General features: G+C 42.0%; 1 protein-coding gene across 4 annotated transcripts in view; it reads right to left on the minus strand.

The window, feature by feature from the left end:
• The window catches only part of Ankfn1 (ankyrin-repeat and fibronectin type III domain containing 1), a 387596-nt gene that overhangs the window by 316051 nt on the left and 57831 nt on the right, over window positions 1-13714 (minus strand). Inside the window, exon 1 of one of the 4 annotated variants that reach the window (XM_013519408.1) lies at window positions 11977-12077. The exons of the other annotated variants lie outside the window; for them this stretch is intronic. The gene's annotated coding sequence lies outside the window, so the exon portion shown is untranslated. Of the gene's footprint in view, window positions 1-11976; window positions 12078-13714 lie in introns of those variants that run through there. 4 annotated transcript variants of the gene reach the window in all.

Below are 13714 nucleotides of genomic sequence, written 5' to 3' on the forward strand. Positions count from 1 at the left end.
TGTTACTGGGAATTGAACTCAGGACCTTGCACTTGCCAGGACCTTGCGCTTGTGCCACTGAGCTATATCCTCAGCCCTCTCTTAAAGTTCCTGTTAGTTCAATATTGTATTGAAGGCCAATGTTAAGCAGAAGGGAAATTCTCATTTTCTTCCTCTACTTTCTAAATGATGAAGATATTCTAAAATGTGATGATAAAATTATTGTAAGATATTTTAATTGTAGACTAGATAGGGTGCATTCATGGTGGTATTGCTATAGACAGGAAATAGTTTTAAAAATAAACTCTAGTAGGAAGATATCCTTGAACACTGTCTGGATAGATAGCCTATGGGACAATGCCACCAAAATACAACTTCTGAGTCTATTTCCCATTGCTGAAATGCAATGGTTCTCATTGTCTCACCCCTGTGGGGCCCACAGGGTCTTGTATGACTCCATCACATACAGGCCTAAGTTCTTTTCCTTTCCTTGATAAGCAACACGCCACCCAGTTTCTTCAGTAGGGATAGAGAAAGATTTACAACAAATAGAAAAGACTAGCCTCAAGACAGTGGCAAGCAAGAAAGACTTCGCATGGTTATTTTGAAAGGCTTTCAAAGAGATCATCAAGGCTGGTCTTAAATGGTCTCTAGAAAGGCATTTGCTTCACGAGAACCTTCTTCAGTGCTACTGACGTGGAAATTGCCCAACCTCCATCCTCTGACGTTTCTAAGGGTTTGTGTCATATAGAGGTATCTGCATACCTAAGGAAATAAATTGAATTCATTCAGTCACAACCCTCCAAAGTCGGTATTTAAAGAAAAGATGCCTCTTTCTCCTGGAAAATTCACTCTCTTTTCAATGCTCTAGCATTTTTACTTAGCCTCCATTATATCTCCAAACATTTCCACCCTGGGGGTGGTGGTAAATATTTCATTCTCACAGATCCCCTTTCTACCAGACTGTGATCTCTTACAGAACAGAGACTGTATCTGCTTCATCTACAACTTTTCATTATCAAACTGCATAGCTGACATTTTTGAGTAAATAGTCTGATTTCTTTTGTGGGCAAAGTTGTGCTGGATCCTAGGCTAGGGTGTCTGGGTTTACCAAAGTGACTTTACTCCTTAGAGCAACAGAATTCTTATCATTGCCAACTTAGCCGAGGTAAGACTCTGGCTCTCAAACATTTTTGCCATTTAGATATGTTTCTCTGGATGGAGCTAATATTCTTCTTTTGCCTTTTCTCCAAAAGTTCATTAATTGTGCAGTTGTAGCTATAGACTTCATCGTGTGAGTAGAGAAATATCTAAGAGATTACATATGTCTTTCCAAACATCTCAAGTTCAAGTATTTGTCTCCTGTATTCTATATGTTTGGTACATAAATGACATTTACTACCACCTAAGCAATACTGGAAACCCCCACCATAAGTCTGCTGCTTTTTGTCTTGTTAGCCTGTGTTACTCTGCATTATAGCATGTTTGGATCCACCACACTGTTTTGGCTCTGTTGATCAGAACTGTCTAGCTAAGGCATTTTTTCTGGTGTCTGTAAAGTGTATCCAGATCTTAGCCAGAAACTTTTGTTCTGATATCATAGGCCACAGTCCAGGAAACTTACATCTTCTCCATTATTCCCCTAACCCCTTTGCTCCCATACTCTTCCTCCTTTGCCTTCCAAACTTATGATCTTCAGCTAAAAGACATGTTGAAAACATCCCTGCACCCAGAGTATCCCTGGGCAATTTCCCACCCAGAACATTGACGTCTCTGAGGATGTCCCACCATTACTCCAATGAGAGCCAATGCACAGTGGGGCTGGGGTCTCATCTGTCACTTGGCCATATGTCCTCTACTGTGGCCTCTTGATTGCTCATACCAAGGTGCCTCTTAATTCACAGTCCAAGCTCTCCTCCACAGATCCTTTCCTCTGATACTGATAACAGGGTTCTCTTATGTGGCATCTTCTGCAAATCTCTTTTATTGTTCTTAGAGGATAGGGTGGTGCTTTTAGATCAAAATATCTCATACTTTCCTCATTGCAAGAAGCTCTATGGAGTTTCCTCTTCTAATTCACATAACTTTTGGGATCTATTTCCATTCACAACTTCTGCGTATATTTCTGTTTTCTTTTTTTGTGTTGTCTTTTTGAGACAAGGTCTTGCTATGCAGTTCAGGCTGGCCTTGAGCTCACTTTGTAGCCCAGGCTGGCCCCTAACTCACAATGATCCTAGCCACCCAAGTGCTGGAATTATAGGCGTGCACCTCCATGCCCGGCTTCTGCATATATTTCAATCTGGTTGTTTCTTCCTTATTTTTCTACTCCCTATTATGTTCACTTATTTTTCTACTCCCTATTATGTTCACTTATTTTTCTACTCCCTATTATGTTCACTTTCCAGAAAATAGAACAAAGTTATCGGCAATTTTTTTAATAGTCACTGAAGCTTAACATAGAGCAAATAGAACTCTGAATCAATATTCTCAGGAAAAAGAGAAAGTTCATTTTGAAGGTTAGAAAGTTTTAAATTCTATTCCTTGTTACCAGGATCAGGAACAAGAATGCCTCCCAGGGCTGGGGAAAACCATTTCTCTTTCTAAACCTTGTTGACTGAGATAAGCTAAATATCTATCTATCTATCTATCTATCTATCTATCTATCTATCTATCTATCCTCAGATATTTGAGGATCTCCAAATAATTTCTCAATCAGTGGTTGAGATATTGGAAAACTCATAACAAACATCCTGATGTTGTAGCACTAACACGGAATCTGGAGCTAGGAATTCTATCTGAATTCTACCATTCTGTACTCTGAGGCTATTTGAAACCTAACCCCTATTTTCTGATCTATCAAATTGGGACAGAAAATAATCCATATTTCTTACGAGTGGATTATGAAGGACACAGGCACACACACACACACATACACACACAAATACACACATATATTGTTTGAACTGAATGTACCACTCAGATACTAAAGTATTGCATTTTTTAAAGCTAGGTTGGCATCTTGGAGCCCTCATGAAGAGAACAAACTAAAACCAACAATCCTAAAGTCTATGATTGTTATAACTGCACTGGGTCTATGAGACAGAAGAACATTCATTCTATTTGAGGTGTTTCTCTTCTATGAAGGCTATCTCTGGTCTCCCAAGTTTTGTTTTGTGGCACAGTGCTCTGCCTCTTCCCCTGACTGATGGACCCTTCAGGAGGAAGAGCACAATCACTCACTCCTACTCACAACTGTATTCGAAGCCCATCAGGACAAAACATCAGAAGACAAAATACGAGAACCAATATCTACACCAGACGTTGTATAATAGTGAATTGAAATGGGGATAAAAGCTTGGCATTTGCTTGCACAAGGGTATTTTATATTAGGGTGTAAAATAACTGGAAGTAGAACTAAATATCCCCTTAGCTCCTGATAGCCATACCATCTTTAATTAATTAAATGCTTTGCTACCTACCATTACTTTGTTATATTGTGAAGTAATAATAATAAAAAGACATATTGCCTCTGCTTTCTGGCCCAGAGCCCTAAAAAATGTAATTTCCTAAGTGAAAAGAGTGTTAGGAGACTCTTCTGTTATATTTGATCTCTAACCCAACTTCCCAACACAGATCTCCTAAATCCCTTGGAATTTCCTGGGTGATAGGACTATCCTTTGTTCCAATGACATGACCCGTGGTGGGATTCTTAGTGGGGGCTGATCACAGAATGACCAAGCCGTGATTATAAGCTTAGAGTTTCAGCCCTCTACCCCAGTCTCTGGAAAAAGGAGAAGAGCTGGAAATGGAGTAATCATGGACCATGGCAATTAAAAAGTCCATAAGAGTCCCTGAGCTATGGGCTTGGGAGAGTTTCCAGGTTGGCAAACACATCTGTGTGCCAGGAATGTGGTACATCCCACCTCCACGGGCATAGAACTCCTGTGTATTGTCCTTCCAGACCTCACCCTATGTATCTTTTTCACCTGGGTGTTCATCTGCATTTCTTACAGTGTCCTATATTAGTCAACTGGCAAATGTGTTTCCCTGAATCCCTTGGGCTGGTCTAACAAATTAAACTCCAAAAGGGGCTGTGAGAACAACTGTGTTACAACGCAGGAGAAGTCTAGGTAACAATCTCCTATTTATGACTGGTTTCTGAACTGGGGGGCACTCTTGTATGACTGAGACCTTTACCTGGGGGATCAGATGCAATTTTCCAGTACATAATGTCAGAATCAAACTGAATCACAGCATATCCATCCCTGGTGAATTGCTTGGTGTGTGGGAGGAAGCTGATGGGGGAAATGCTGGGTTGAGCGGTTTACAAGAGTTGGAAAAACTAACTTTGTATTTTTGTTTGCTTGCTTCGTTTTTGTTTCTCTTCTTACCTCTACTGAGATAGCTCACTCAGAAATGCAGTGACAGTTCCACACTTACAGGGCTGGAGAGCCAAGAGGAAAAGAGCATCGATGTGCACAGCGTCAGGTAAGAATGTGTGACATGGAAAGGTACAGCATGCTACGTAGCCCAGAAATCCTGAATTCTGTGATCCCATAGGAGGGAATGTAGAGCCGTACAAATGCACTTGCACAGGTATACATACCTCAAATGGCATCAGGTCTGAGGACAACAATGAAGGCTGTCTTATTTTCAGTAGACCAGAGCAAAGGAAAACACGTGAGGAGCAGAAAGTGCACTGAGGGTTTTATCACTTTTGTTTGAAGTCATCCATGCTGAAGTTGATTTTAATTTAAATGTGGGGTTAGTTTACTTTGGAGGCCATGGCACACATGCGAGCTAGGACACTCAGCAATTATCTTCCCTCATGTAAAAATCTATGAGCTTGTGCACTTGGAGAAAGGCTATTTGTTATTTTTAACTTGAAATAAATTAACCAGCCAACTCAAGGGTACACAGCTTAATGGTAAGGACAAAAATGAGCTGCTATTTTCTTTGCCTACTTCTCCAAATAGATGTAATGGAGAATTGACTTTCTTGTGCTGAAATCTAGAAAGGCCAGCCTAAATTTTTTTTCAGGTCTCCAACCTTTTATTTTGAGCCAGGGTCCCTCTAAATTGCTAAATTGCCGAGGATGAGCTTGAATTTATGATCTTCCTGCCTCAGCCTCCCAAAGTGCTAGGATTACAGGCATGCAACACATTACCTCGTTTAAATGGTTATTTTCTAGCAGTGTCTCTCATGTAAATAGAATTTGCTTCTCTGCCTTGTCCCTTGTCCTTGCACAAACATAGTTACTTAAAAAGATTAATTCTGGACTAGTATTGTCATGACCTGTTATGATATGAGTTTGTTGCTCCCCCCAAAAAAATTAATGCCTGAAACCTAATTTCTAAGGTAATGGTATTAGGAGGTAGGTCCTTTGAGAGCTGCATGATGGTTATAGAGTCCTCAGAAATGTCATTCATTTCCTTACAAATCCCTTATAGACCGCAGAGAGCTAGCTTGTCTCTTCCACCGTAAGTGAAGTCCACTGTCACAGGTCAGGCTCTAACAAGAGACTATTTTGTAATGAGTGATACACAGTTCAAGTTGGAGATTAAGATTTTTTTTCCAACTGACACAACTTGACTCAAGCTTCAGACTGCTGATTCACGTGTTCAATGCAAATTTCCATGTGGACAGTCCTCGCACCTCTAACGCATTCTAGATGTAGTAACAGCATTTCAAAGCTGCTTTAAAAATCTGCAAATTCTACATTTCTATATACCACAGCTGTCCAGATACAGCTTGTCTTAAGACACATGGAAGAAAATAATCAATAGCATCAGAGATGGCAAGCTGGGAATCACTCCGCTGCTTTAGCTACCCAGAGAGTTGAAACATTCAGTTGCAAAGTGACAACTTCCCTTGCCCTTTATCTGCTTGAGATTGTTTGACAGTTCCCACTGCAGACTTCATGATCCTTTGCTGCTGCCCTATAGGTTTAACCTTTACAGGACAGAGCTGGGTACGTGTTCCCTTCCTTTGTCGCAGACACTCCATTCAATTGGAGATGGATGACTTTTGGCTTTTGTGAAAAGGTAGTCTTTTGAGTGGCTCATGAAATACAAAAACATTTTAGTAGTCTGCCAAACACCTAGATCAGCCAGCGTTACCCTGTTCAGTCCAAGGAGCTTTGACAAGTTGCTATACAGAAAAGCAGTCTTTTGGATGCAAAACTGCCTGGGAGCTCTGCACATCCAGTCCCACCAAGGGCAAAACACCAGCTGCCTGAATACCCTCTTGGGCTGCATCTCCAGGAGTAGAAAGGACTCTTCAGTTTCAGCAAACAGAGCTTTGCCCCAGCTAATCCAAACGCCTTTTGGTTGGCCGATCGAAATATCCTCTGACCCAGTAAGCCTGCACAACTTTTCCCGGCTCACCTCTGCCCAGGGAGAGGTCAATAAAAAACCAGATCCAAATAAATTAGCATTCATCACTGCTGATCTAGTATAAATATTTATAAGGGAAAGATGCAGCAATTTTTGAGTGATACCATGATCTGGACCCCACATAAACAGTTAAAAACAACCATACTTGAGATATTGCACTTCGCATTTTTTTTTCCATTTCACATCACCATAATCACCTAATAAATATTTAAATGGACCCATTTGCTGTAACTATAAAAGAACCGTGTAAACTTGTTGTCATCTAGACACATTAGCCGTGGTGGAGTCAATGAATTTCAACAGTCACTTAATATCACAGCCACGAGCTACCTTAAAACTGCCAGCGACGGCCTGCCAGGAAGCTACTGTAACAGCCCGCTCACCGCCTCCCCAAGCAAGACACGAGCTTCATTATGAATGCGAGCATTGCTTCTCTAATTAGGCCTGGGAGAAGTTTAACAACCATCCTACAGTCTTGCTGCTGACAAATATAAAAATAAAGCCTTGTTCGAATTAGCAATGTGAGTGAGAAGGTCTAGAAGCACCAACTGTCTGAGAGGCCCTGAAACAGTTCTAATCTATAGTGAGGTTATTTTGGTTCATAAACTGCTAGTATGTTACCTGCAGGAGGTCTCCCCTGTAAAATGAATTATAGTAAGCTATATGTGATAATTAACCATGCATTAGCAAATATCTGGAAACAGGGAGGCTCTGTTTTCTCTGTATTTTGACTAATAAAAGCATGAATTTGTTCAACAAATGATCATTTAGGTTGTGGAATTCTAACCGTATTGGAAGCACACAGTGTGTAATACAACATTGTGCTGGTCTAAGGGTTTCCTTACCCAAACACGCTGCTTAATAGGCTGCCTGCATACTATGATGCTATTCACAGACCTAAAAACCACAGCGGTGAGAAGACAAATACAATATACATTTAAAATAATATGAACCTTGTGCTCTTATTTACTTTAAAATCACCCTATATGTGACAATTAAAGAAAAAACCCATGGGTAAATTTCTATTTCAGAAAACAACCTTATATTTCATTCAAATAATTTAAAAACAGCTCCTACCACTTTTCAACAATTAAAAAATATATATAATTTTTAAAAAAGGACTGGTTTTCTAAGAATTTTCTTTAAGAGGTTTTAATACTTTTTTTAAAAAAGAGGTTTTAAACATGGTTTGAAAATGCAAGCTAAATCACAGCCTTGAAAAGACAACATTATTTTTTGAATTATTTAACTCATGAGCCGAAAGAGTATAGAACAAGTCTCACACATAGGGATCGGTGACTCTGAAAGAAATGTTTTGGGTGCTAAAGTCAGGGGGAGCGGAGAGGCTGGGCAGGGGTTGAGGAACCAGAATCCTGGGAGATGCATGACATCTCTAATTGTCAGGGCCTTTATGGAGGTGACCAGCAGTCCAGGTGTTTCCAAAGGTATATGGGGTCACATGGCACAGGTTTTGTGAGCAGTCTGGTAGCAGAAGGGGGTGGCAATAATGCCTTCAATTTACACACCATCCCCTTGTCCTGCAGGACACTGATTGCTTCTTTTCCCCCTCATCTGCTAACCTCACAGCTAACATGCATATTTATATGTTGCATATATAAACACACGCACACATACTTACACAGGTCTAAAAATAACCCAGACAGACCACGAAGGCAGCTTCAGTTTTTATCCCAAATAGGTGACCGATAGTTCTGCTTTAAATAGCCCATCCAAATCCATCAATAAGTTGAGGTTATTTCTTCTAAGCAGTTTCAAGAGTTTATATGTTCATGTCTAAATGCGTTCCATGGGATATTCATAGCTGTTAGCTAAATAGGTGCTGTGGTCAGATATATATGAGAATCCCTGGATTAAGTAAAGTGACATAGGCTTCTTTACTACAGGACTTTTCAGAGCCTTTACTACCACCTTGGGAAATACTGCCCCAATGTAAACATTACCAGCTCTGGTTGGAAAGAGTATCTAGTTTTATAAAAGTTTCACCAATGATATAGAGATCTCCTTGAACACTAAAGAACAGTCAATGGTTACAGGACAGAAATGCTTATGGTCAATGGAGGATCACTGGCCCTAAGTGAGGTCTGGGACTTTCTTAGTTTGGTTAATGGGCAACCCTTTCTAATTATCAAGTCACTCACACACCTTAGGGTCTGCAGGAAAATCACAAGCAAACATGTTTGGTCATCTCCCTGAAAAATCCTTCTTTTCTATTCTATGCTATATCACAGCACGGTTACTTTTCATCTCTGAGCACCTACCAGGAGGGGATGGGGGCCATCAGCTGCCAGGAGGGGGGTGAAAACACACCCTCATCCCACAAGTTCTTTCCAATTCCTTTTAAGCAAAAAACCCACTTTGAAGCCTCTTAATATACTGGGTGGTTAGAATGTTGACTATAATCAAGGAAAATAGAAATATGCAAGTTGAATGAAGGTCCTGGAGAGAAAAAAAGGGAGAGTGCTGTTGTTGAAAGAAAACCCAGCCTTGGCTGTGTGCTTTCATGGATTGCATGACGGTGGTTTTGATGTAGTAGCCCTGTGATTCTCACTGAAAGAAAACACACAGGATGTTTCAGGCCCCAGCAAACGTCCTCAGAGGTGGTGGTATCAGAATTACCTCCATTTCTTAGTCCCTTGATCCTTCCACTCTCCGTCTCTCCATGCACATGCTTTGCTAGAAAACTAAGAATTTTTGTTTGCGTCTCTGAGTGTGATTGGAATTGTATCAATGGGTGACCTGAAGTTTTCAATGATGGCTTCAAATCATGGTAAAGTGATCATGGGGGTGTGAGACTAAGTGAAAAAAAAAAAAAAAAGAAAACCAATGAACTGATCCTGAATTATATTCTCTTGTCTGCTGGAAAGGGCTGAGGTTTGGAATCGATCCAATAGACCTGGGTTCAAATCCTGCCTCTGCCACATACTACAGCAATGCAGATAGCCACCCTGAGCCTCCATTTCTTTTACGCACAAAATGATAGTAATAAAAAAAACTTAGGCAAAGTGCTCAGTGCACAGTAGGAGCTGGGTTTCCGCTCATCCTTGCCTAACGCTATCCACTACCGGCATTCCACACTTAAACCCTTGTGATACGAGACAGTCTGCACCTTGCTTCAGTGCCCCTCTTGAGAGGTGGAAAAAGTCCAGCATATGTGCTCACATATTACTCTCTTTGAGTTTTCCTGACAGATGTGCCAAGATATTGTGCAAAGCAATCACTTCTGTGTTTATCCCTCTTAACCTCAAGAACCTCCCTACAGTTCGAAGATTGTAATTTTATATAAATTTTTTTTTAAATACCTGGTAACAAGAGTGGTTTCTTTCACCCGATTCTCTCTCCTTCAGTCAGGACCAATCTTAAAATTGGTGCCGCATTCTGCGCTACATATTCATCAAAATGGTCTTAGTAATTGGGTTCCGGAGCAAGTGCTAAGAGTGCCCCCTTTCGGTCCTTGGAGGCCTTACAGCTCATCGGGGAGAATGAGGTGCAAAGCCTCCTTTAGGATCCTTAGGAGCAAATTCAGGGTTATTTGTGTCTCTTACTGCTGTGTCCCCTGCTCGGTCTGTATGTGGCTTTTACATTCCTTAATAAAGTAATAGACATGAAAGAATTCTGTGGCTGATGCCAGCAGCCACAGAGAACACCAAGTCTAAAGTCAGCTAAAGGTAAACATATGGAGCCATCCAAGGAATGCAGCAGTAAAAATTGGAACATATGACAGAGCCTCCCCTCCCCCCTTTATTTTTCTGGGATAATTGAATTGGTGGGTGGAGTATCTCTCTGCAGACAGCACGGCTTCATTGTGATCTGCTGTCATCTAGCAGGGGGGGCCAGTCAAAGAATCTTTCAAGGACTACTTAGTGTCCCTGCCCCCAACTCTTCAACTACCAAAAATCTTTCAAATCAAATCCAAAGACAATTATTTATTTTCCAGACTTAATTTAATAGCAAAAACACCCCTGGAGGACTGAATGTGGTATTTGACTTTTAGTTGGGCCACTCTGGGCATCACCAGCAACTTTATTCTCCAAAGTGTGACTTTGCAGTGAGCTCGTGGGCCCTCAGAGCTGTCCAGGGGCGCTGGCTGGCATCCCGACTCCCCACGCAACAGCAGCCCTAAGCCAGGCCAGAGACAGCACATAAATAATGCTCCTCAGTGCAAATGTGACTCTGTGTTTCTTCTCTGTGGCTCGGACTCTTCATTCTCGTGGAGGGAAAACATGACCCCAGTCTGTCCCAGACCACCTCTTGAGCCTTGTCTGACACTACCAAGGCCCCACCACCAGCCTGCTCTGCCCTGTCTGTGGAGTCAGTTGGTGCCTGTCCTCTTGTTCTGCCTGGTTCATGCCATGATCTCTGTCTGGACAGCTCTATCACTCCCTATAGCACTAAACTTAGAAACACACCCTATGGTTTCAACTCCTGCCTTCGTTACTGACTACCTGTATGTTCTGGAGAAAGCAAGCTGGCTCTCTGTGCCTTCCTTGGTACCTCCTTGTCTGTCAGCTGGAAACCTTCCACAGGACCACTTACTCTACAAGGATGAAGTGAGCACATGGCTTGGGCAGAATGTGGCATGTAGCACGCAGCCAATAATTTTAGTTATCACTGTAGTTATCACAATTCTGCCATGGAAATTCTACTCCCTCTCCTAGAGACAGATCGACCTCATCTCCTCCATGAGATTTCTGGAGAGTCTCCTTTTCCCTCCTGGCCTCTTTCACATCTAGCTGTCCTGCCATCTCCTTGGTCTCTGTTCCCTTACTACGCCATGTATTAGTCTGACTTGAAATAATTGAATTCAGTTAGTAGTGATGTATTCAGTTGCTGGCGAAGCACATGGCTGGAGACCCAAAGAGGGAGCAGATAGACGAGCTCTCTCTGAATCTGGCCAGTGGTGAGACCAACGGCAACTGTACTGCCCGGTTGAAAATAAGCATTTTGAGACATATGCAAAGAAGATGCGTTGAGTGGAGGGTGAAAAGGAAGGAGAGGTCAAAATTGGTCAGGCAGATCAGGAAAGACTTCCTGGTAAACACTATATTCGCACTGAATCTTTCAAGCTTTGAGAATTTAAAGATGAGGATCAAGGAAAGAAAGAGTAAAGAAGAGAAATGGCCCCATCTGACAAGGGACTGGTTATTTGCATCTATCCGCTAAACTAGAATGTTAATCCCTGGAAACCAGAGGTCATTTCAGCAGCTGTCTCTTTGCCATGAGGATGTCCCATTGAGCCCAGGAAAGGGCAACCAAGAGCAATAGTGGGTAAAAACCTGGGAGACTGGTACCATGGGGAAGAAAGAGTTGGACTGTTAAGGGCAAACTGTTCACCCCAAGGGAGGGCCAAATACTCTTGAACAGTGTAGGTGGTATTGTAATCCACCAGCTCAATCCAAAGGTCAAATGGAGTTCATTTGTGTAATGGCTCTTCCACCAAAAGCAAAGGGAGTTTTTCTAAGCCTCTGATTGGGACAATAGAGAATGGGCTTAGCTTTGGATCAGGACTCCAGGGTCCCGGGTCCTGGACAAGAAAGTGTAGGGTAGATTTGAAGCATGACTTCAATCCCAGACTGGTACTTACCAGTCCCAGAGACGTAGGCAGGTAGCAGGCTGAGTAAACCAGTTCCTCATGAGCCAGGATGCTTGAGAGACTGTCGTATCCAGTGCCAGCAGCCGTACTTGTAGGCTGGCATGCTGAGTCTCACGGCAACTGCAGCTTGAATGTGCACTCGTGCTTCTACGGGGGCTTATCATAAAGGTGGCGTGGATTTCGCAAGCATCAGACCTTGACCGACCCATTAATACTGCAACTGAGAAAATCACTTAGCACCCTCAGGCTCAGCACTTTTGTCTGCCAAGGGTGGAAATTAATACACGCTATGTTAGCATCAAAAGAGACAATTATATGAAGGGTCTAAAGCATAGTTCTCAGACCACTAACACAACTGTGAACCTGTTAAGAATGCAGAGTTGCAAGCCTCACCCCAGATTTACTGAATCAGAGTCTGAATTTTAACTAGATGTTCTCCAGATCATTCATGTGCATCTTCAGGTGTGTTAAAGACACAATCAGAGAAGCATATGACCAAAGTATGTGAGCAGACTTGGTGCACATGCTAGTGCTTTCATACTGTGGACCCTGGTCTGCTGACCAGCGGGTGTGACCAATAGCCAGTCTAGGTTCACAGCAGAAAAGATGTTTCAGGGTGTCTTCCTGATGCAGAGTTTTGATGGGACTCACTCTGCCAGGGCATGCCTCCTATGAATTTTTTAGACAGACAGTGACTTGCGTACATGTATGTGTGTGTGCACATGCTCACTCACCCATACAATCCACACTGGACTTTCAGGAAAAGCCAAGCTTGAATATGGTAATCAGTAAGCAGCAAGATCTCTCCCTTTGTACATAATTGGCCCTACCTTCTTGATTCATTCCTTCAATATCCAATGTAGCATACCTTGTGATTTCACACTTGTAATTTCTTTTCACTCTGTGGATTGGTAGCTACTGAACATGGTTGTCCAATTAAAATTTGGTCTTTTATTGTATCGGCCCAATCTGTTGAGATGCTCAGGGAAGGAGCTGTGCTGTGCTCCCAGAACTTACTGACGGGAGATACGGCCACTTGAGTCCACAGTGTGGAAGCAAAGGTGTAAAAACATGACCTGCGTAATGCAGTTAGTGGATCTGGTGCTGGCAAAATGCCTTCAGTTGCATATTCAATCATGTGCTGTGTCATCTTGAGCATGTCAACTATCCCACCCAAGTCTCAGTTTCCCTACTATAAAGTGGGGAAAGTCATGGTTCAGGACTTAATGATATTTTCCAAGTGAAATGCTTAGTATAATTCCTGGCACATAATAAGTACTCAATAAATGTTTGCTATTAATATTAGGCTCACCTTATACAAAGAGGTTACTTTCTGCCCTCTTTTCCCATTTAATAAGTAAACAGACAGCTCAGACTTGGAATAGAGTTCTGGAGAGCTCCACCCAAAGGGAACCAAGTGGTGCCTCATAATCCCTGAAAAAATAACAGGTACCCTCCAAACTACACACCCCAAGGAGCCAAGACCAATGCTCTAGTGCCCATTAGTCCCCATCTGGACTTTCTATAGGAAACGGACCACTTTTTTCAGTGACTATAATTTATGGATTATTAGACTATTTGATTTTCTTTCTCTTTCTTTCTGATGGCCAGAGGACCTCGTTAGCACCTCCATTAGCATCTGCTCAGGAAAGGAAGAAGTGGCGGGAAGTTCCAATAGCCCCAAGCAGGAGAAAAGAGTAGAAGATAAATTAAGTTTCTAAATTTTGGG

This window comes from Chinchilla lanigera, unplaced genomic scaffold (genome assembly GCF_000276665.1).
Source record: "Chinchilla lanigera isolate Chin_1 unplaced genomic scaffold, ChiLan1.0 scaffold00050, whole genome shotgun sequence".
Lineage (NCBI taxonomy): Eukaryota > Metazoa > Chordata > Mammalia > Rodentia > Chinchillidae > Chinchilla > Chinchilla lanigera.